The sequence below is a fragment of the Anser brachyrhynchus genome (genome assembly GCF_964034855.1).
Source record: "Anser brachyrhynchus genome assembly, chromosome: 2".
Taxonomy (NCBI): domain Eukaryota; kingdom Metazoa; phylum Chordata; class Aves; order Anseriformes; family Anatidae; genus Anser; species Anser brachyrhynchus.
Window position 1 is genome coordinate 30,134,877 of NC_137695.1, and position 22,698 is coordinate 30,157,574.

The 22,698-nt window shown below is 37.5% G+C and overlaps 1 protein-coding gene across 2 annotated transcripts in view; it reads left to right on the forward strand.

The window, feature by feature from the left end:
* LOC308190308 (uncharacterized protein) overlaps nt 1-22,698 on the forward strand; it is a 373,068-nt gene that overhangs the window by 103,712 nt on the left and 246,658 nt on the right. The window contains exons 3-4 of one of the 2 annotated variants that reach the window (XR_013947058.1): nt 8,933-9,018; nt 16,405-16,445. The gene's annotated coding sequence lies outside the window, so the exon portion shown is untranslated. Of the gene's footprint in view, nt 1-1,947; nt 3,301-8,932; nt 9,019-16,404 lie in introns of those variants that run through there. The other variant, XM_080581483.1, reaches the window with a different exon arrangement.

Consider the following 22,698-nt stretch of genomic DNA (forward strand, 5'->3'; position numbering starts at 1 on the left):
TACAACTGGTATGGTGTTCATTCATCTACCTGGCTCAAAGATATTTAGTAATATAGGATTTAATGATTACATGCTTAGAGGGAATTAACCCTTCCACTGACTCGGCTCCTGTGTTATGTGTTGTAAGCTCTGTTGAATGGCTTTTTTATTATGGTTTGTTTGGATGCTTTTGTTTGGAAGGAGAGGCTAGTAATTTTAAAGTTGGAAAAAAATTCTACATCCTAAGAAGAAGGAATTGAAATATATAAATTTTCCGTCACTATGTCACTTCCTTTATCAAAAGAAACTCAGTATTAGCATCAGATGTAAGTCAGTTTTCCTGGAATTAGTTGAGAATACTGCTTTATTCTAAGTGAAGGCCAGATCAACTGGATAGATACAGCTCTAAGGACAAGTTCTGAACTTGTGCCATGGTGACCCAGGTCACTCACCTTCTTGAAAAATATCTGGCTCCTAGGTTATACTGTCAGGTTCACTTGTGCTCCTTCTCTTGTCTCATTGAACCTTGAGTTATATTCCATACAGCACCACTGCTTCAATAAAAAAGTGGGAAGTGTTCTACTTTTCTTATTTCTCTGTGCATCCAAAATAGTGCATGAACTGACAGTTAGGAAACCTTTCTAAATGGAAAACACAGGCTCAAACTCTTCAGGGTGAGAAGGAAATTCATGCAAGTCTCTCATTATCAGGTTAGAACTAACTAATTGAAAATTGTACAAAATTATACAATATTGTATAAACCATATATATTTTTGGCATATTTTAGGCAGTTTCATGCTGAGTGTAAGAACTGTAGGTGACTCTGCTGTTTTATATCTCCCTGAAAGCCTATCTATATGTGTTAAATAGAGAGTCAAAGAGCGCAGTTTTGCTTTCAGGCCAGGAACTAGTCAGCAACAATATTGCCCCGCTTTTATAATATTAGGATGAATTTAAAAAGATTTGATCCCTCTTTGAGAGATCAGAAATTATTCTTATTTGATTTGCATAATACGTCCTATGCTTTTATTTGCTTACAGCATATATAGGAGGCAATATATTGTTTTCAAAGTCAGTCATACAAGTTGAATGAAGTTCAATTAAAAGGTGCCTGTAATATAACTATATCATCAATATATAATCAATGACAAAGAGTAACCATATCTAAAAAAATATTTTGTTGCCCTGAGAAACAATAGCTGTTATCATTGCTATGACCCTGTGGTGTAGAACACCAACAAAAATTGCACTGGGAGAGATATTTATCAAGCCACAGTCAAATTTCACCATCTCTGTTCACAGATGGGTTCTGTGCAATTATGGTAAGGAATGCCAGGTAAAGCAAAACAATCTAATCATTCAATAAAAAAATGTATCTCTTTCCTGTGTGATTTCTAAGCATGTCAAGGGGATCTGTCTTTTCAAGTGCCCGGTTAAAAACAACTGCTGTTTTCACTTGGTACCTCTTTTTTATTTCTAATAACATCGTTGAAAGCTGTGCATGTTGGAAGGGTGCACATAAACAGCAGTCAGAAGATGAAGAAGGATATATATAGACACAATAATATAGAAAGGAAGAGAATAACATCTGATCTCTGTGTGTTCTACTACAGTAACTAATAAAATGTGGATATTTTTCAGGCTTTCTATTAGCTAATTGTGCAGTGAAATTATTATTTTAATGGGAAAAGTCCATTAAGAAGGACAAATTCTCTTTTGTTCCTGTTGCTGGTAAAACAGCCTTTCCATGTCTTCACAGCTGACTTGCTCAATCTGAACAATGTTTATTTCACCCCTAGTTTGAATGTGAGCCAAAGAAATGTCTGTGCCTAGTGTTAATTAACTAACGCTCTATCGATAGGGACTTTACACTTGAACTAAATAATATTTGATGGCTTGATAGTCTTTTGCCTTCTGCTTTGATTACATCTAGAGAATATTTTCATTAGTATTTATTTTTATTCTCAGACCACCACTGAAAGTAACCGAGAGCTAACTTTGGTTTAGCACCAAATATTTTACTCTGGCTCCTTTCCTTCTTAAACTAAAACAATGTTTTTATTTAAAGTGTGGAGAGAGAAAAATTGCTGCTGATAACTCTGAACATTAAATAAAATTGTGTATCTTGAATATATATAAAAACTATTTTTATACCACTGTAGACTTTTCCTAAATAACTTCAAATATTTAATCTTGAATTGCTCTTTGAATGCCTTTTCTATTTCTTCTCTATTGAGAGAGTAAAGTCTTGTCTTTTTCAGTAGTAACTGAGGTTGGTGGAGTTCTAAAATCATCTTGAGTGGGTTCTTTTAATCAAAGTTTCAGTCCTTTTCTCCTGAGCTTATTGGTTCCAGTGAGACTATCTGCCTGGATCTTCTGTCATTTTGTCTTTTTTTCCAAACACATGACTGTCTGTGCCAGTGCCAGTAAATGCCATTTTTATCCTTCCACCTTCTGTTATCAAAAAAGCATTCTGACACCACTTGAAAACATAGAGGTCTAACATTATTAGACCTTTTGGGAAACTGATGAGTCTGGGGGAAACCACAATTTGGGGCTTACCTTTCCCTCTCTGATCCTCAGTCAGTCTTGTCTCCATAAGCTGAGTTCTGCACTTATGTTTGTGCTAGAAGCACTAAATGAATCCACTTTTATCACTCCATCAAGAGACATAGAATCTCCTTACCCAACGCAAACCCTTCCCTCTCCAAGTTCATTTATCTATGGCCACAGTTCCTTTCTACCAGCCAGTTCTGAGCAGAGGCTGAGCAGACTGATCTGAAGAATGACACAAAATATCACAGATACACAGTAGGATTAGCACTTAGGCTGTTATCTTTCAGTACTGTGTACACCTGGAAACACATTTTTTCTCTTTGACCTCACATGTCTCCTGTGCAGTGTAAAATCCTGACATATATGTCTGTCACTAACTTGTGAATGTCCAGACATCAGCTTAGAGGAAGCTTAACAGTTTACCAGTCTGTTCCTCCCTTCCCTTGTTACTGTGGACAATATCAGCCATCTGTCACTTAGGCCTAAAACCTGGAAATCACATTTGGCTCAGACCACTATTAGCTTGTATCTGAAATCTTCATGATCCAGCTTTTATAGTCTCTCTAGGGTATAATTTTCTCTCTTCTTGAGGTGAAATATTCATTTTCTCTTCTATTATATCCTTCTCAGATCCACGTAGTATGTGTTCTACCACCTGAAACACTCAGTTCATCTAATATCCTCAGCACATATAGCAACACGCTGTACCATTCTCAGGAAGAGCACTGATCATTTGTTTCTGAATTATAACGAGAAAAATGTGTCCTTTTGTATTCCAAAGCAGCATTCACAAGAGTTGGCTGGTTCAGAATTCAGGCATGTACCCAAATCCCTTGCTGTCCTGAAAGTGTTCTGAAGTGGTTCACACCTAAATCTCTCATGCCTCAGGAGTACCTTACTCATGAGGACGCTGGTGATCTGTAAACTGGTGATCCACTGATTTCCACTCCTTCAGTGGAAATGTGATGATGCTACAGAATAGAAAGCCAGCCTCACGGGCTAGAGAAGGATGACAAAATGGAGCTTGATCAGTACATTCAATTAAGATGTATTGTTAGTTTATTTGATAGTGAACAGATACTTGATAAACTGTTGAACTCCAAGGCAGAGGAGTATCAGATTAGGGACTACTTAAGTAAGCTGGATATAAACAGGTCTGGAACCAGGTGAGAAACCTGGAAATGTGCTGAGAGAAACAGTCAACATCATTAGAAGCCCACACTGTCTATTGCCTTTGAAAGTTTGTAGCAGTTGGGAGAGGTCTGGAGTGGCTGAGAAAAAGAAATGTTATGCCCATGTAAAAGATAAGAAGGGGGAGCTGGAGATCTTCAGCCTGGTCAGCATCGCTTCACTAGCTAGTAAAATTATGGAACAAATCCCGCTAGAAGTCTTTCTCGTGATGAGTAAAGGACAAAAAGAAGAAGCAATCAACACTGAAATTATCAATGTCAGAGTGTGCTTGGCCAGTGTCAGTTCCTTCTATGATGAAATAACAAATGCAGTCGATGTGGAGAATGCAGTAGATATCATCTACCTTCTGTTTAGCAAGACTTTTGACTATTCCATGGTGTGCTCTTAGCCAAATTGAGATATGGACTGAATTGGTGAGGTATGAGGCGGGCGGAGAACTGGCTGGACCGACAAGCAAGGTTATCAAAGTCCTTTCTAAGTAAATGCAATTGGCATATCTCAGTGGTTGCTAATAGAGCCAACTGTGCTGATAACAGTGAGGGAAATGCCTTTGTTTAGCCTCGCAAAGGGCAGATCTAAATGCAGTCTTCCAGTACCTAATGGAGATCTATAGATGAGATAAAGCTAGAGTCTTCTCAGAGGTGCAGTTTCAAAAGACAAAAAACATCAGTCCAAAATGGGACTTAAATAAAGAAAAGAGTGCTCACTGTAGAACATCAAACAGTGTAACAGCTGTGGAATCTCCAGCCTTGGAAGTTTTCAAAACTTGTCTGGACAAAGCCTTGTGCAAATGTGAAGTTAGATCAGGTTGCTCTGAAATTAAATTGTGCTATTTGGAGCAGGAGATTGCACTAGGTTACCTCCAGACATCCTTTCCCACTCAAAATTTTTTATGATTCTAGGCTCTTTCTGCAATTAGAATCCTCCATTATTTTCTGCACAATATCAAAGATTTAGTGAAAGGGGTGGAAGGTAGCTTCATTCACCCTCCCACGAAATGTGAGAGGTGAGTTTGTAACCTTCCAGGCTGCCCAAGACATGGGGCTTTCCAAGAAGAGAGGGTTCTAGCTATTATTTCCTGTAGAAAAGCTGTGTACCAAGAAAAGTGTGAGTCTTTCTCTAAAGAGATGTTTTGAATCTATCCTTTTAGTTCAGAAGACAATTCCGAGTTGTGGATCCCAGCCAGATAAAGGTTCTCATGTTCCTGTGCTTCACTTTTCCTATGTTGTAATTTTTAGCAGCTTGCTTTCTGCTTATCCAGAACCTTTTTCTGTGTTTCTGCTGTGAGGCACTAGCTCTCCTTGGCAGTGGATTCTGCCTAAAGCTCAGGCATTACACTCTGCATTACAGAATAAATGCTTCTTGGTTCTAGGCTCAAGCCCTCATGCAGTGTAACACTAGTAGTAAGAGGATCAAAAGTGTGCAACAGAACATTCCTTTGAAGTTTATCTTGCAGGTAGTCTGCATTTTTTTTTTTAATCTCTTTTGCTGGCATGGCTTATGGCTGGTTCCATATTTTAGAATTCATGAACCAGAGTCCTCATATGCAAACTTTCTGTAAATGACTTTTAATCTAATTGAAGTTTACTGTTCGTTAGTTTCATCTAATTTAGATCCGAATGAGGACTGATCATATTCTTCCTGAATCAATGAGTGGACTAGCTGTTTAATCTATTAGTAAATGGACAGTGGTTCCTGAAGACACTTTATAAAGAACGTATTTGATAAATTATTTATTTGATTTGAGACCATTCCAAACTATCTTAGTTTGTGGCTTAGGCTTTAGTATTACAAGCAAAACATGTCTGTTACCTACTTCAACCATGAATACATGATATAAGCGTGAAATGAACTTTTCCCCTTTCAGTTTGCTGATGTGAGAGGGTAGGATAGGAAATTCTCACAGCTGGCAGACAAAGAATTACTGTAGTTGCAAAGTGGTTGGAAACACAAATGTTGATTATTTCAATGAAAGAATTTAATTAGAGTTCCTAAAGAACAGGATATTACTGACATCACTGATTGGCAAAATGAGCAAAGTAATACAGCATTTACCATTGCAATAGCTCTCTCTTAATGATGCCATTATTAGAATTTGGCTGGCATCCTGAAATACGTACAATAGCTTGGCAATAGAATAATGATTTGGAAATTGCAGATGTAAGGCAAAGATGTGAAAGCCAAAGATTTACTGAAAAGAAGTCCAAATCAAGCATTTTTAGTGCCTCTCAAATTCATGAATCTGTAGTCGACTGATTCTTCCTCAAAAAGACATATGGGATAATTTAAACAAAACGAAACAAAATACACTGAGTTTTCTTAAGCCTCACTTTTGCACAGGCAAGCTTTCATTCCTTTCTAGCTTTCCCTCCTCCTATATTAGAACAGTATGATAAAGATTTAACATGTGCTCTGAGAAGCTTCATTATGAAGTCCTACACTGATGCTGCATTAAATAAAATAATCAAACAAGGGATAGGGACTGCCTGGACTCCTACTACAGGTCCCTTTTTGGATATTTAGTTTTCAGTGGTGGTCTGTGCCCTGTGCTAGAGAAGTTTCTGGGCTGCTGTAAATTGCATATTCATATAATATCATAATCATAATATTCATAAAAATATAAGGCCCCATAAAGCCTTTCTTGTTCTGATACACTCCATTCGTCTCTGACACACTTGGCAAACAGACTAACAGTGGAGAGGCATAGGTGATATAGCTGTAAAACCTTGCACTGTTTGTAGCTCTGACAATTTTCAGGTGTTGCCTATAGTTAGACTGAATGCTTTCTGTGCCATTTGATCAGTTTAAATGACCAGTAGAACCTGGTTCATATAATGTGATCTAAATAGTGCTAACTTAACATAGAATTTGATCAAGAACTTAAACAGTAATCGTACCCACACTGGAAAAAAAATACAGGCCATTTATTTTTGTTATTTGTTAGAATTCTGTAAGCTGATTTTTTTCCCCACAGGAAGGGAAGGTTGACTCCTTGTTAAGAAAAAGTTTGAAAATATTAAAAACAATGTATCATAACATGTTAAAGAATAGGGTAAAATTCAAAATTAAATTTCAAAAACAAATCTGGTTGAAGTAAGCCTTTTTATTATTTATTGGTTTATTAAGCTTTTAAACACTGCATTTGGATGCGCAAATCCAATCCTAAACATTTTTTTTTTACTTTCAATTCTTCTTAAAATAGTCATGGAGAGGATAGAGTATTGAATTAAAAAGAAGAGGGATATTTAGATGAATGATATGGAATGCAAGAATGAAGAAGGGATATCTAATCTATAGTTAGACCTTATAAATTCCCTCCTCCTTTCTTTTTCACCCCAGCAGAGGAGAAGTGAGTTGGTATGTTGGTATTTGAAACAACTGCCTTTAACAGAACCACTGTTAACAGAGAGGTAGAATTTGGGGTACTGTTTTGATATTCATACGAAGATAATATTAGTCTTGGTAACTAGGAAAGGAGAAATGTTTTGAAGAACTTTTTGTGGTATGAATATCCCAAAATATTTTGGATTGCACTTTGCATTGAATAGATAACAACAATTCTTCCAATTTAATTTTAGTCTAATAATAAATTGCAGTAAATTCCTACCTAACTGATCATTGCTGAATGTACAGTAATAGCAGACAGAAAAGGTCTTTCAGTTCTTATTACAGCTACTTTCAGCTCCAAATTCCTTTACATGTTTTCTGTTGCTGAGATTATTCACTCTGGCCATGCTCTGTTTGAACCTGCAGCCTCTATTTTAGGAATGGAGCAGAGCTGTTCCCTTCATTCATTTGCCTGCATGTAGCATCTCCCTGTTTGAAGGGTTCAGCAAGACCATGCTTTTGTTGTTCCCACCCCTTTCTCTGAATCTGAAATGGATCACCTTCAAGGTGATTCTGACTAACCTCTTCCCAATATTATGGCATACATGCAGGTAGTTCCTGATTAATCAGTGAAATATTAGAAGCTGTCTTTCCAACTACTAATTAACTGTATAACAATTAACCATTTGTCTATCAGCCTTGTAAAGTCACAGCAAAATTTAATTAGCAACAAGTCATTTCCCAAATTTTATGTAAATAAACTTATTTTTGCTCTCACAAACAGGTACACAATTCTTGTTGAGGAGATGACATATATAACATAGAATTTGGGCCAATGTTTGTTTAACCTCTGGACATATCTGATGTATCTGAGTGAATATAAGTCTTGATGACTTTATTTTTCTTCCAGTGGAAAAGTAGATAGAAATCCCACATTACTTTAAATGTGAGAATAGTTGAATATATTAAGTCCCTGGGGAACTGCAGTCTTTAGGACTCTAAGCAGCTGGATTGTTTCCTATACTTCATTGATGCTGGCTATGGAGATATCTGTATCCCTTCATCTCGGGCTTACTTATATTTCTCTTTGCCTGGCAGCTGATTGAGAAGTCTAATCAATATTACTGATTTCACCTATCAAGTGAGTGTAATCTTTAAAGCTATTTTGATAAGAAGCAGTTTCAGGAAACTTCAGAGGTCTGCATAGATGTTGGGTCACAGTACACTGCTTTGCTGTGAAAGAGGCCAGACAGCTTTAGGAGGACGAGTCCTAAGGGTTTTACTAAGACAAATGAGTTACTCTATGCATGATACTAGCAACATCTGGAAATGCAAAAGGAGATGGAAATGTATCTTGAATCTCAATAAATAAAATCAATTGTAATGTTTTGTTTTGTTTTGCTTTCGTTAATAAAAAGATAATGCTTTGAGTCATAACTTTTATGTTGTTTTAATTGTGTGACCAGCAAAACACCTTGAGTGATCAGTATAATTAGTAGTTAAATGCTTGCTTATTACAAAAGCCCTTGCCACATCAAAGTTGATTCTTTTTATGATGTCAATTATTGCCGCTTGTGCTGTGAATTGTAACCATCTTTTCACTATTGTTATCTAGGAAAGCCTTGGTACTATTCACATACTTCACAGAGGTGTAAAAGTCATGCAACTGAGCTACTGAAGACAATAATTGTCAGTCCTTTAAACCTTTGAAATACTTTTGTTGCCTCATCTGGGCAAATTTTCTTAATCATTTATGGCACTACAGTAGCCAAAAGGCCAATAACTCAGTGCTGCCATTGTAAGTGCCTGTTCCTGCCATCTATAAATTCTGATCAGGTTTTCAAGTGATTCATTCTTAACTCTTTTTCTCTGGTTCCAGAGGTCCAAATTTATTTCTAAATGGTTCTCTTCTGAAAAGAGATGTACTACAGCTCTCATACTATTCATGTGAATGACTGTTGTAAGGTATAGTAAGCAATTTTTTTTTTCCTAATGAATAAAGCTACTTATATTATTGTTATATCAAGCAGGTTTACGTGGAGGATGAGTGATTGTTCTTAAGTGCAGTAAAACTTAGAATAAATAAGTCTTTATGATACATTCTTTGCTCAGAGTCATATCTAAATGGCTGAATAGGGAAACGAAAATAGGGTGTAACTATCATTTGATGTATTGAAGAACTACTGATTTAAAGTAGGGTCTCTTTAACAAGATATATGGAGTTAGTTTTTGGACTTAGATTTTTTTTTTTTCATAGATTTTCAAACTTGAATGAATGTGCTGTAGTACCTTCACTTGAAGGAATGTGATTGTAAGAGACCATTCTTTTAAAAAAACATAACAACCTTAGAACACATTTTGTTTTCTACTTGTTCTACATCCTGGACTGTACCTGTACACATACTTACCTTTTTTTTTAATAGTGATGAAGCTAGATGATGTTGGCTAAGAGTGTAACTACAACAGGAACAACAGCTGTTACAAATTATAAGCATTATTTTCTCTTTTGGATTGCAAGACTAAGAAAACCAGAAAACAGAGCTATTTCTGTGAGCTGTCATTCCACACCTGAGGCTCAGTTGTCCCAATGCTTCCCATGAAGTTTCCAACCTCTGCTTGGCTGGAAATTATTTATGTTTGAGGTGAATTTATCCCACCAATAGAGAAAAGGGCAAAGAGTTTAATCACATTTTAATGCATACAGCTTTCCTGTTACTCTCTTCCTGGTTCAAATCCTCCACTGCTCTCAGGCAGCTGATATCTGGTATGAAACATGCATTGATAACTTCCTTCTTCCTCCTGGGACTCCCTTTATGATCATCCTGTGGAGCTCTACCTCCACAAGTTTGTAACCTCACCTTTCAATTAATTTCATGCAGATGTTCAGCTGAAACTGAACATTCCCATCATTTTCTACCTTTGCATATACAGTATTGATAAGCACTATGGCAGCTTTGAAGTAAATAAAATTGAGTCGATTAACTCCACTTGGCCATATGTATGCACAAGCTTAAGCACATGATAGAAGATTAGCAAGTGTCTGTCTCCTGAGCAAGCTAGGCAGGGAGGAGACGGAGGAAAGAGACCCTAGCTCAGCAAAGCTTTCTAGGAACTTCTGAATTCTGGGGACTTCTGAATTCTGATTTTTGGGTAGACCTGTGTGGAGCCAGGAGTTGGATTTGATGATCCTTGTGGGTCCCTTCCAACTCAGGATATTCTAAGATTCTTTGATTCTGTGACTTAGTGTCAAGGTGCGGTGTGGATGGGGGCATGAAGGCTCTCTGGGACTTTAGTGCAGGGCCTTGGAGAGAGAGTGCATCTCACCAGCAGGTTGAGGGCAGCAGGACAGCCCCAGTTCTGGGCACTGGGCATCTCTGTGGGTACAGGGACAGGTTGAGGCCAGGCTGAAGCGTCAGCCTGTGAGCTGGGACCCACGGTGGACCAGGCCCGGCTGCCTTTTGGCAGGACTGGAGCTCATGAGCTGTCCTGGCACCATTCCTCTTCCGCACTGGGTCCTTGGAGGTTATCAAAGCTCATGAGGCCAAACGTGGTAAATTACCTGTAAAGTGTCTACTTTACATATTGTAGAATATTTTGTGTAATTTTAAGAGTAAGTGTATCACTTGTAATTCTACCTGCTAAGTAGAGAAAACATGATGATATCACTGAGGCCTGGCACTAGAGGCACAATCAATTAACTGATGTTTAATAAGAACATATCAAATAAAATACAAAACAGAACTTTTTTTTTGTTCATTAATAAGATTATAAATATTTTATTAATATGGTGCAAATTCTTTTACCACTACTGTATAAAGTTGGGGCATTATCTAATACAGCTCAGACATCACATGTTAGTTTGCTGTTAATGGTGAATAATATTCAGTAATATCAATAATGTGACCCCTGTTTTACCTTCAGGCACATAGTAAGTTCAGAATTACCTTTTAAAATGCCTTTAAAATTTTATACTTTTGCTCTACTAAGAGTATCTGAGAGATTCCAGATGTGCAGACTTGAACCCAGGTTATAATTTGAATATAATTTTTTGAACAGTTCCCCTTTGCTTGTCAGAATCCAATGTACATTCTGTAAATTAGCTTCATAACTCTGACACTATGTTGTCTATGATTTGCCATGAAAATTACTTTGTAGAACTAGGAGAGGATTGAATGTATTCTGTCAGGACCTAATTAATATCTTTATTTACATCAGCAGTGCGCAGCTTTTCTTCCTGCGGGCCAATTATGTAATTTCTAAAAGGTCAACGGGCCACAAATCAATATTCAAACTGTTTTTCCAGGCTCAATTAGAATGAGTAAGTTTTTGATCCTTTTCTCCCTCAGGCTGCTTAGTTTGGATGGAAGTGCAGAGTGCTGGTCTCTGTGATGAGCAGCCCCCTCACAGGGGCACAGTCCCCTGGGGACCAGAGGAAGCTGCTGAGATCCTGCAGCCAGAAAGAGATCAATAGTTCTGCCTACTTTTGCAGTTTCAGCAAACTCCCCATTTAATGAAACATCTGCTAGAATGCTCTAAACAAAGATAATTGCACATACTTGTCTCCTTGAGTCCTTGTCTCTCACCAGGACTCGCCACTATAAAATGACCTAGCTTTTACTTCAGTGCTCAGCATGTACACATGTACACACACAAATAAGTTCTTCTTATTTATACTGTGAATCTAAGGCTGGAGCCTGAGATTCAGAATTGTCTTGCATACTTGTTGTAAGCCTACAGCATCCTACATTTGTCAGCCTTGCTGCAATTCTGCATTAAGCACACCTGGCAGGATTTGGGACTATGGCATGGGGAACACAAGCCAGGGCAGTGAAAACCTCAAGAGACTGTGGCCATGGGCAACCCACACCAGGGAAAAGACACCCCTGAGGTGGTGGGCCATGGGTGACATACAGTGGGACATAGAGGAATGAATAAGGAACATCAGAGAGAAACTGTTAGACGCATGACCTCCTCCTTTGCTGCTTATTGCCTCTTCAGTGGGAGAGGGATGGATCTGTGGTAACCTGAAGTGAAAACAATTTGAAGCTAGAAGAGGGAGGCATAGATATTTGGTTTAAGACGAGCCTGGGGAAGAGGGAAGAAAAATGTTTACTTAAGTTCCTGTTTGATTATGTTCGCCCTCCCCTCCCCTCCCCTTCCCTAAATCCATAATCAGAAGTTGGTGTTAACTGGTGATGAGTTAAATTAAGTAAAAAATCCTCTAGTTGAGATTGTTTTGTTCATAGCATGTGCTCAGACTAAATGCATATACTAGCTGTCCTGCGAGGTTTACCTGAATCAGATTCAATGATGAAATGGGATTTGTGGCCACTTGTTGATGATAAGTGAGTACCAGAAGGAAAAAAATATCAGGAGATAATGCTATGCTGGTTTTACGCTTTTCATGAAGGAAATAGAATATAAAACAACTTAAAAATTAGACAGAGGTACAGCTCCAATTGTAATAAACGCAAATTGGCTTTTCCTGAAGCCATCTTGTCAGAATTAATCCAGACAATAAAAGAAAATGTAAGATGTCAGTATCAAGCAAAATAGCCATGCCATTGCAGAAGTGTAACTGGCATAGAGTAAAATCACAACAGCACAGAGTATTAATCTATAGAATTCTATATTTAGAAGTCTATCTTTGTAAGCATGTGTTATCTTTGAGAAACTTTATAACAGACCAAATAAATGGTCATGTGCATGTGTTTGCATGCATCTTTACACACCATCCTAATCTATAATGCAATATTCCAGTAAACTGTTGTTATACAAATTCTTGATGCAGAAGTTAGAGGATATAATTAAATCAACTTGAAAAAAATTCTCTTGCCTTCATGTGTGATGATATGGGACAAAAAAACATTGTTCAAGGAGGAGAAAATGTGCAAAGTATTTCTTCTATTTAAGTAGTTCTAGCAAGGAACAGTTCCTGGATTATAGCTACAAATATCCAGCTTGACAAACAAAATTATAACCTTTTCTAATGAATATAGTTTCTGTCCCCCTGGAAAATGCTGCTGCAGATATTTTAAACTTTTCTGTCAATCTTTTTCAGTAAGACTAGAACAGAACTTTACACATCTAAAAACTTGGACTTGAAGTTTTACTAAGCAGGGAGAACCATGATCCTTCTTGCCTGTTCCTCTGCTTCTAATTTTGATGTCTTTCTCTGTACAGTGGAAACTCATGCAAAATTGTTATGTCAGTCATAAAGAATTTTTATAGTGAAAAGCAAGTTGTTCATTTCATATCCATCACAATCCATTGTCTAGAATCTTAGGTTATATCTATCTTTCCGTACCAATTAGATATGCAGGGCCAGACCTCAGAGCACCACCAAGTGTGTCTACACTCAAAATATATTTAATGGTATTATGCTTGTTTCAATTCAGGGGAATGGAATCAAGTTATTGATTGAATAACATAGCACCTTACTTAAAGATAAATGGTAACCAGTGGTAGATGTGTGCAAAAACATTGAAGTTACAGCACTTAACACTGCCTAGACATCTAAACAAGAGGACCAACATGAGTTGGTAATGTGCCCTGGCAGGCAAGCTGCATTATGATGTATATTAAGCACAGCACAGCCAGCCAGCCAGCCAGAAGAGGTGATTCTCCTGCTGTATTTAGCATTGGTGAGGCCTCACTTTGAATATTGTGTGCAGGTCTGGGCTCCACAGTATAAAAGGATGTTCAGATCCTTGAAAGCATACAGAAAGGGCAACAAAGCTGGTAAGTGGTAAGAGGGCTGGAAGGCCCTGTGAGGAGAAGCTGAGGACTCTGGGAACCCTCCCGAGGAGGGGAGGAACAGAGGGAGGTGCAGGCCTCTGCTCCCTGGTGAGCGATGGCAAGATGCAGGAAGGGCACAGAGCTGTGCCAGGGGAGGGCCAGGCCGCGTGTGAGGAGAAATGTCTGTGCTGGGGTGGTGGTCAAACGATGGGACAGGCTTCCTGGAGAGGTGGATAAAAGTCTACAACAAGCCTGGCTGACAGCCAGTCCCAAGAGTAGCTTGAATTTTGACACACACCCCAAGCTCATGTCCTAAGATCCTCTGGATCTTTTAAAAGATAAAAAAAAGTCAGTATGAATTTCAGATACCTACAAATACCATGTAAACACGGGACATGCACTATTGAGCTTACAAAGCCAAACAACTTGATCCATGGTTCAGTGAAGCATCTCTCTGGCACACCGCCCAAAGAATGGCAGCCACTCACCTCTGCTTGTCTGGATCCTGCTTGGCACTGCAGGGACAAGGAGGTCAGTGGGCTGTGGGCCAGCTGTCACAGAACTTGTGGGGGCTCATCAGCCCTGTAGCACCCACGAGGCTTGGCAGATGCCTGTTTTATGGGCTCCAGTACCTCCAAGTTTTAAAACCAGGTTTACTTATTTGAAGATATTTCATGTTATGTGGGATTTTGATTTAGAAGAGTAACACAGTAATATGCTGAATCATGACACAAGCACAATATAGAAATTTTAATATTCAATGGACTCACAATACAAACCTGGTTCCCTAAAATGGTGTGTATGTGCTTTACCATCTCAAAGAGGGAGGTTTTGTCCAGGTTAGAGAGATCCCAAACAACAGATTAAAAAAAAAAATAAAAAAAATCTTCAGAAAGCCTGCATAGTGAGGCATTCTTAGTGTATTTTCTTAATAAATTGTATTCTGTTACTTAATTTGTAAGAACTGTTGCTTTACTTTTGTTACATGTTAAGTCACAGCTCTCATCTTAGCCAGTACTTCTGAGAGATGAATCCTATACTTCACTGAAATCAGGTCCTGAAAGTTGTCAGAGGAGAAGAAGAGAGTCTGAATAATGCCCAGAGTTATTTGGAGATTCAGAGTCAAGGTCTCTAGGGTAATTGTGCATGACATTTCAGATCTGAGATCTGTCTGCATTCTTATTTCAGTGACTGCTGAAATTTCTTCTTTAAAATCCATCATAGGTGTTTAGCGCTATGTGTTATTCCTGATTAAAACAAGGAGTAAAAGGGGATCAGATTGTTAAGAATAAGATGTTATTATTCTTGATGGGTAATAACAGAAGTTTATAACTTCAGAAGAAAACTCAAAATACTTTGAGAGGAAAAGGGGGTCTATATTTGAAAAGAAGAAATATGTAAAATCATAACTTAGGGAATTATCTTCATTATTTGTTTTGGAGAAATACATTACATTTTATATAAGCTTCTATATATGGTTGTGCCTGCCTCATTTCATTGGACGTTCACATTTACTTTTTGACATCTATCACTTAGAAACCTCATGAAAAGTATATAATATAGGAAGTTAAAAGTGAAATACATAGTGATTTATTTTACTAACCCTTTCCCTTGTAAGAAATAGGAGTTGAAATATATTTTCTGGAAAAGTTTATTCAGAGTTTACGTGGGAAACCCCTCTTTGATATAATACAGCATCAGTCACTGAGGCAGAGATTGAAGCCTTATGTGAGCCCTGTAAAAAGATTAGGTCTAGTGTGTTCAGTTATTTTGTCTTGAAAATGAGTGACTGAAAGTGCAGCTGTCAAGGCAAAATTCAGAGGTCACTTCTGAGAAAAAGTTATTAAATTTTATTCAGATTACTTAGTTCCAAATGAGCAGCAGAGGTTTAAATTCAGCACTATGCAGCCTTGTCAAACATACTTTATGAACTATGGGAAATTAGACTAGCCTGGGGAAGTTGTGGGTCTGCAGGCAACTGGGCTTGCTTGCACTGGAAGTCCCTCCTCTGTCTTTTCTGTAGCAGGTCAGTGCAATTGTCAGGTACCTTGTTGGGGGATGAATTCATCCTCATTCAACATTGAAAGAAAAAGAGATTCACAGGGACTCTTAAATTTGTCTGTGTTGCCCCTGTGCAGGTACATATTGATGGGCAACATGTTATAGTAATGTCCTTGTATTATTATGCTTTTATGTGTGATGTGTTATGTAGACCACGATGTCACATAAAAATAACAAATGTTACATGTCTCAATAACAGGGAGGGCAGAGATTGGGACCTGGCTTTGAGGATGGTTGAATGCAACAATTATCTTAGAAAGGTCTTAGGACTAGGAATGATTTTAATGTGAAATTCCTTTTTTGTGTTTTCCTTCTGCAGTCAAATGTGCAAAAGGGCTTTGCAAAAACAGTGAGAACTGTACCAGTTCAAGGCATGTTTCAAGGCTACTGGAAGAATGTGAAATCTAAAAGACCAGAGTTAAGTTTACAGGTTGATATTTCCCAAGTAGTGTCAGGTAGTTTCATATGTAGTCCAATAAGATTAATGAGTGAGAATCCTGCAATATATCTTAAAAGACTCAGAATGACAAGGCAACTGATGCTTTCTTACAGGCCATTTACTTCACAGATGTCTACAATTTGCTTTCTTAAACTTTCTTTTGGTGTATCTGATACAGAAGACTGTCTGAGGGAGACTGGGCATCAGGCTGGTAGGATGGTTCTTGGTTTGTCACAACAAGCAGTAACTTCTGGCTGGCTGTTCCCCACTGCTATTCATTTTGGCCTTCCAAGGTACTTCATAAAATGAAATTCAGAAAAAAGCTACTGGAATGTTTTCTTATGATTTTTATAAGCTTGAAAAATGAAATAAAAATGCTTCTTATTCAGAACTACTAATTGAACACCTAATTAGTCTATGAACCTAACTTTTTCTGGCTTTTTACCATCTCACTGCTTATACTTTTGTTTGTTCTGTTGCACCACCTTTATTTGTTTCATCTTAAATTTTCTAATAATTTAATCTCTTAATATCAGAGACTGGATTTGTCTGTGATTTGGTAAGCTCCCAGAAAAATGGGACTGGGAACCATGAAGTTCTACTGCAGTGCCAGAAGTGGCTGATTAGGCTAGGGTCAGGTCAGTGTCGTACTGAACAAGAGAGAATTTCATGTCCCCTCATGTTAAACTTCAATGATCTGTAAGATATTTCAGTCAATAAATAGCATTTTGCTGTTAATGCTCATTGGAAATATGAGAGGCTAACACTATGCAGCATGTTGCTGTATTATCAGAAGGCAGATGACAGAAGATATATCCATATCAAGTTTATTTACCCAAATATTCATGAAATTTCCTGAAAATTATCTGGGCACTAAAAGTTGAGTTATTGCTCCCCTTAACTTCTTATTTTGTGCATATCATCAAGAAATCTCTGACAGCTTTGTAGCAAAAGATACAACCTGTACGCTTTCTGTCTCCTGTACTTGTTCATTGACCTAATGTAATGTACTCATTTATACTCAATTATTGTACCAATGTATTGAAAGTAGACTTGATATTGTCAGACATGCAATGGAATGAGCTCCAGGAAACCATCCTTCCAGTGGTGGGGTGACAAATGAAAAAGAAAATAAAAATGGATTTTGCAATTTAAAAACATAGTGTGCTCAGAGAAGAATGCATTGCCAGTTATAATGTGATATGATTCCTTCTGTATATGCAGGGAATGATTTTCTGCAAAAGCATTATGGGAGATATGCAGGATATTTTAAGTAACTTGAAGGCTATTCCACATAATGGTGCTTGACTAATCTATCAAGAGCTAGAAGAAAGGTTTAAATACTTGTGTTTGCCCTCTTATCTTTCAGTACGGTCATAGTATGCTTGGTTCCATTACCTATGTAATCATCCTTTAAGCTTGGTTATGTCTTTAGAGGGGAAGGTTGGCAGAGTAAAACAATGCATACATGCTTCTTTCACTAAATCCCTGAAGATCTTCTTCATACTCTGTAAAAAAGAGTGGTTTAGACATATGTGAAATGAATGCAAAGGAAGTCAGTGCTTTAAGTTGAAAATTTACATGTCTTTGAAGGATTTCCTCTTCCTATAAGTATTTTGTAGTCAGTGGCATGTAGATTTTAAAGGTTTGAGCTGCTGCTGATGCTCGGTGAAGATTTGGGGCCATTTTTCATTCAGAGTTCATGCTTCATCTGAGCAAACGCATAAATACCTAGCTTTTCAGGTTCTGTACACTCTTAAATAAATAAAGAATGGGTATTGGAAAGGACAGGACACTTTTTAAAAGCTAATTGTCATCTAGGTGATTGTGTGGGGTGGAAGTTGTATGAAAATACTGGAGAAAGGTCTTGGGACAGTTCTGTGGTTGATGGTGCCATGGAGTGATAAATAATGACTCCATTTCCCCTTTTCTTGCCCCATGACTGATGATGCAATGATGTTCATGTTTAGGACCATCACAGGCATGCTGTCTTCTTTTCTCTGTCAAAACTTCTGCATAGGTTAAGTCTGGTTTATGTCATCACAGTAAGGTTTTCTGAACATCAGTTATTTTAACTTCCTTCAGTTTCTATATTATGAAGAAATTTTCCCCAGTTTCCCCAGTAAAGAGACTGTGATGTAGATAAGGTGATGCTTGATACAATTTGCACTCAGCATCCCTCTCAGATCAGTTAACTTGGCCTTCCAAAGACTCCTGTTCTCTCTCTGAAATGTATGGGGAACTGAAGCCCCTATTTTTTGCCAGTTGAGTTACAAAGACAGTTTCCGTGTAGTCAGTGAAAACTTCCCAGTGTGATTGCCCAGATGGAAACAGAGCCCAAATCTCCAGGTTTCTAAACCTGGGCTTTAATTTTTAGACCAGAACAACTGTTTGTAATCTTCCCAATCTCTACTGATTGGCTCTCAAAATAGGGTATGTCTTGGTACTAGTGGGAACTGATTTTAGTTTAAGTGTTTGGGTCCTATGCTTTTTGAAGCATTTCTGTTATAATGTATTTCACTGATTTTTTTGGGGACATTTTATTTGTGGCAGACACCTATATATGATTTACTGCTTTGTATTACATTTTTGAGCTGTTTTTTTTTTTAATAATTTGAAAGTAAATAAATTGTGTTGCCAAAGTTAACCCCTAAGTTTTGCCTAACAGTCATGAACAGATATGTTCTCAAGCGAGTTGAATGAATCTTTAAAACTACTCACTCCATGTCTACTCACTCCATGAAGGATGGGAAGTTCGTACTTGTGAGAGATGCAACCACCTCTTGTATCCTCCATTAATGCTAGTGAGTATACATCAGCCAAGGCAGGCAAAAATGAGTAAGAAAAGCTGTCTCTCATCTGTATACAGTAATACAGATTGCTATGCAAATAATTGACAAAGGATTTGAAACTTGAAATATCTCCTGAAATATTTCTTAATATTCCAGACTGTGGCAAGAGGAAGTGATCTCTTTTGTACCTTGTAAACCCATGTAGCCTGATAGAGCTAGTTTTGGTAGATACTGATTGATTGCATGCTTTCTGGGTCATTCATGTTAACGTTATGATTATACTGGTGAGTTACAGAGGATGAGCTGTAGACATTGTGATGCTACACTGGAATGTACTAACGTAGATGAAGAGGAGCATTTACCTAATTATGAAGCTTTGAGATAAAGTGAATTGCATAAACAGATACTCTTTAAAACAAAATTTTTACTCTGTGTTCTGATGTTTTTTTCAGCTGATAATCTAATCTTGGTTTCCTTCAGATTTTGCTGTGTTTTCTAGCAGATATGAGCAAGGGAGGTCTGTATGAAATACTAGGATGAGCTCAGTGTTGATAAACTATCAACCCTTACGAGGGCTCAGTTTCCCCAATATTTCTGTCATATGTTGGGAAAATATACTTGATCCTGGACAGCACAAAAATGAAAACTTATTTGTAAGAGAGATGAGAGTAATCCTGCATGGATGAAAGCACTTTGCATTATAACAAGCTTTGTTCTGTGTCTTCATCACCATCAGGAGACAAAACAAAAACGCAAGTACTCCAGTGTTAAGTGTTGTGTCCTGATTCTTTTCTGCGGAGAGCACTTTAGACTAAGTGCACAGCTATACATTAGGCTTGAGACTCCCATTTAATTTGCAATGTTTACACTTTGGTGCATCTCTATACTGACTCTCTCTGTGCTGGAAGACAATAGTTGCTGCTCTTTGCTGGACAGTGCACTGTGCTGTGTGATCTGGCTCTCTATACAATTAATTCAGTGTTTCTTTAAAAGGCAGTGACAAGAAATAAAAGCCAGACCTATCTTTGGCTTTCAGTGAATTGTATAAAGCCTGAAAGAAATCTTCTACTCAGTTGCACAAGGGAAATTCACCTTCCTTGAACTTGAGTTTTAAGACTCTTATTTACCCTGGGGATCACTGTTGCTCATTCCCTGCTCCTTCTATGTATAGAAGTTTCACTGATCACAGTAGGATTTCTGTGCTCTAGACACCACAAAGATATACAACAGAGATCAATGGCTCAGATAAGAGATGCACAGTACCAACTGGAGAGAAAATATTCATCAGAAGATTACTCACCATGAATATTTAGCTAACTTTTTGCCTGGAGACTGTCACTGAGCAGTCTAGTTTGTCTCATATGATTTTCAAGCTTCGTTCATCTATGACTCTGAGAATGTCAGTGTCCCCTTCTACTTCTTTCAGGTGTAGGTTCGCTGTTTAACATTTGCTGAGATAGGTATCTAAGGCTATGTGGTGTATGGGTATGTAGTATGGTGTATGAAATTTGATATGGAGGCAGAAAGTGGCATTCTGTACATTCTTTAATATTTGTGAAATACATTTCTTTTCTGGGGAGACTATATTCTGAAGGTAGTATCAGGTGCAGCTACTGTATACTCTTACATTGTTCCAATAGCACTTTGCATCAGTGCAAGTCAGGAGACTATTATAAGCACAACGAAATGAGAATAGGGCCATTTAGTTTGCAAACTGGCGAAGAATAAGTGGCTTTCTAATGTTATATCAGACAAATTGTCCGTGTACTCTGCAATGACTGAAGTGTTGTGATCTGATTATTTTACCTTTCTCAAATTTAGGGAATAATCCATTCTTTTTCCATTGTCTTTGTCCATGTATACAAATTTTTAATAGAGAAAGGTCAGAGGATCTGTTAGGGATTGCTTCCTTGTTGTGGTGTTAGTCTCCCACTCTTTTCTCTTATAGACTTTATCTGTCATCAAGTTTTATTTTATTTTATTTTATTTTATTTTATTTTATTTTATTTTATTTTATTTATTTTATTTTATTTTATTTTATTTTATTTTATTTTATTTTATTTTATTTTATTTTATTTTAAAGTTTTTATCTCATGTTGCCAAAAAGTCAATCAGAGGAGCTGTCCCTATAAAGCTTCCATCGAGGCCAGCATTGATCTCCCCTTAGCTGCTGCTTATAAAGGTCATCAATGGGAGGACATTAAAAACAACCTTTTTAAGGTTTTAAACTTTGCATCTAACATGCATTTTCACATTCTGGCAAATATAGCTTTTGGATTTTTTTTTCTTCATTAAGAATTTAGCACTTCTTACTTGGAAAAAAAAAAAGATTAAAAATATGTTTCCCCTATTCTCTTTTTCAGTGCTGAAAATTAGAAACATGCAGTTACTGGGAGTCATTATTCACTTTGATCAACAGAATGTGGTTGCCTTGCAATGATCACTTGCACAGTAGTAATATTTATATTTCCTGCTGTGTTAATTGGTGTTACTAGTACAGTTTAGAAGGCAGGTATTTCACAGCTACCACAAAGTCATTTGCTAGCCAGTCAGATTAGTAAAGAAAATGAAGGCCAGCCAAATTATTTTAATAGGGTGTTTAACTTTTCCTCATTACTACAAAAAAAAAAAAAAAAAAAAAGACTACAGAAAGAAACATAGACATCTTAAAGGCCTGCTACCTTTCCCTGTTAGCTCTCTGCTGTCTTGTGCACAAATGTCTGAACTCCCATGAGATCAATGTTTATCATTGTCAAAGGTAATTGCATGAGGATGAGAAAACCTAGGATAAGTAGACTTGAGTTTTCCTTATTGACAGGGAAGTTGGACAAATTCTTACATTGCCATAGTAACGTGTTCCAAATCAAACCCTACATCCCACCACATCATGGTCTCCTATAGTTAACAGAGAGAAATAGATACTTTCAATTGGTGATTCATCTTATCCTGGAATAGGCATCTAAAGCTGGTTAGATGCCTCAGGCCATAAATCTATTCTTTTTTTCCTTGATAGAGGAATCTCAGGAAGAGATGCTCACAAGTAGACATACAAATATGGCACATACCTGTCTGATGGTGAAAGAAATCCCCCACAAAAGTAGAAGTTCAGTAACATGAGGAGATCTTGTTTAGTAACCACACAGTTCATGTTAAAGGGTGTCTTCGTTCTTGATGTGGCTTTGCCATTTGCTCCTTGTGTTCTTAGGTCTGCTGCATTTTCCCTGCCTCTAGAGAGAAGCCTTACCCTAAGCAGGGATTTCACTCAGCAAGTATGTATATAAATTTTATAGTAAACATGATATTACTAGGTGCAAAATAAAGTGTGACACTAACTTTTCAGTAATTAAAGGTCCAACTGCCATTTAACTTCAAGAGTTGTCTCTAGTGAAACATGCTTAGTTTGTTTTATTTATGCAGAGTCCAGAAGAAGCAGGTAGTTGTCATTTCTGTACCATTAGTTATTGTTTAGAGAAACCAGCCTTTAACATCTCTTTATGGAAAACAAACTCTTTGATTTTACCTATAGTATCGGACTGGTGTTCAAAGACTGTGCAACCAAATTTGGTTCTGACTGCAAAGAAAAGGGGAATACCAGCATTCATTTTTGCCAGGTCT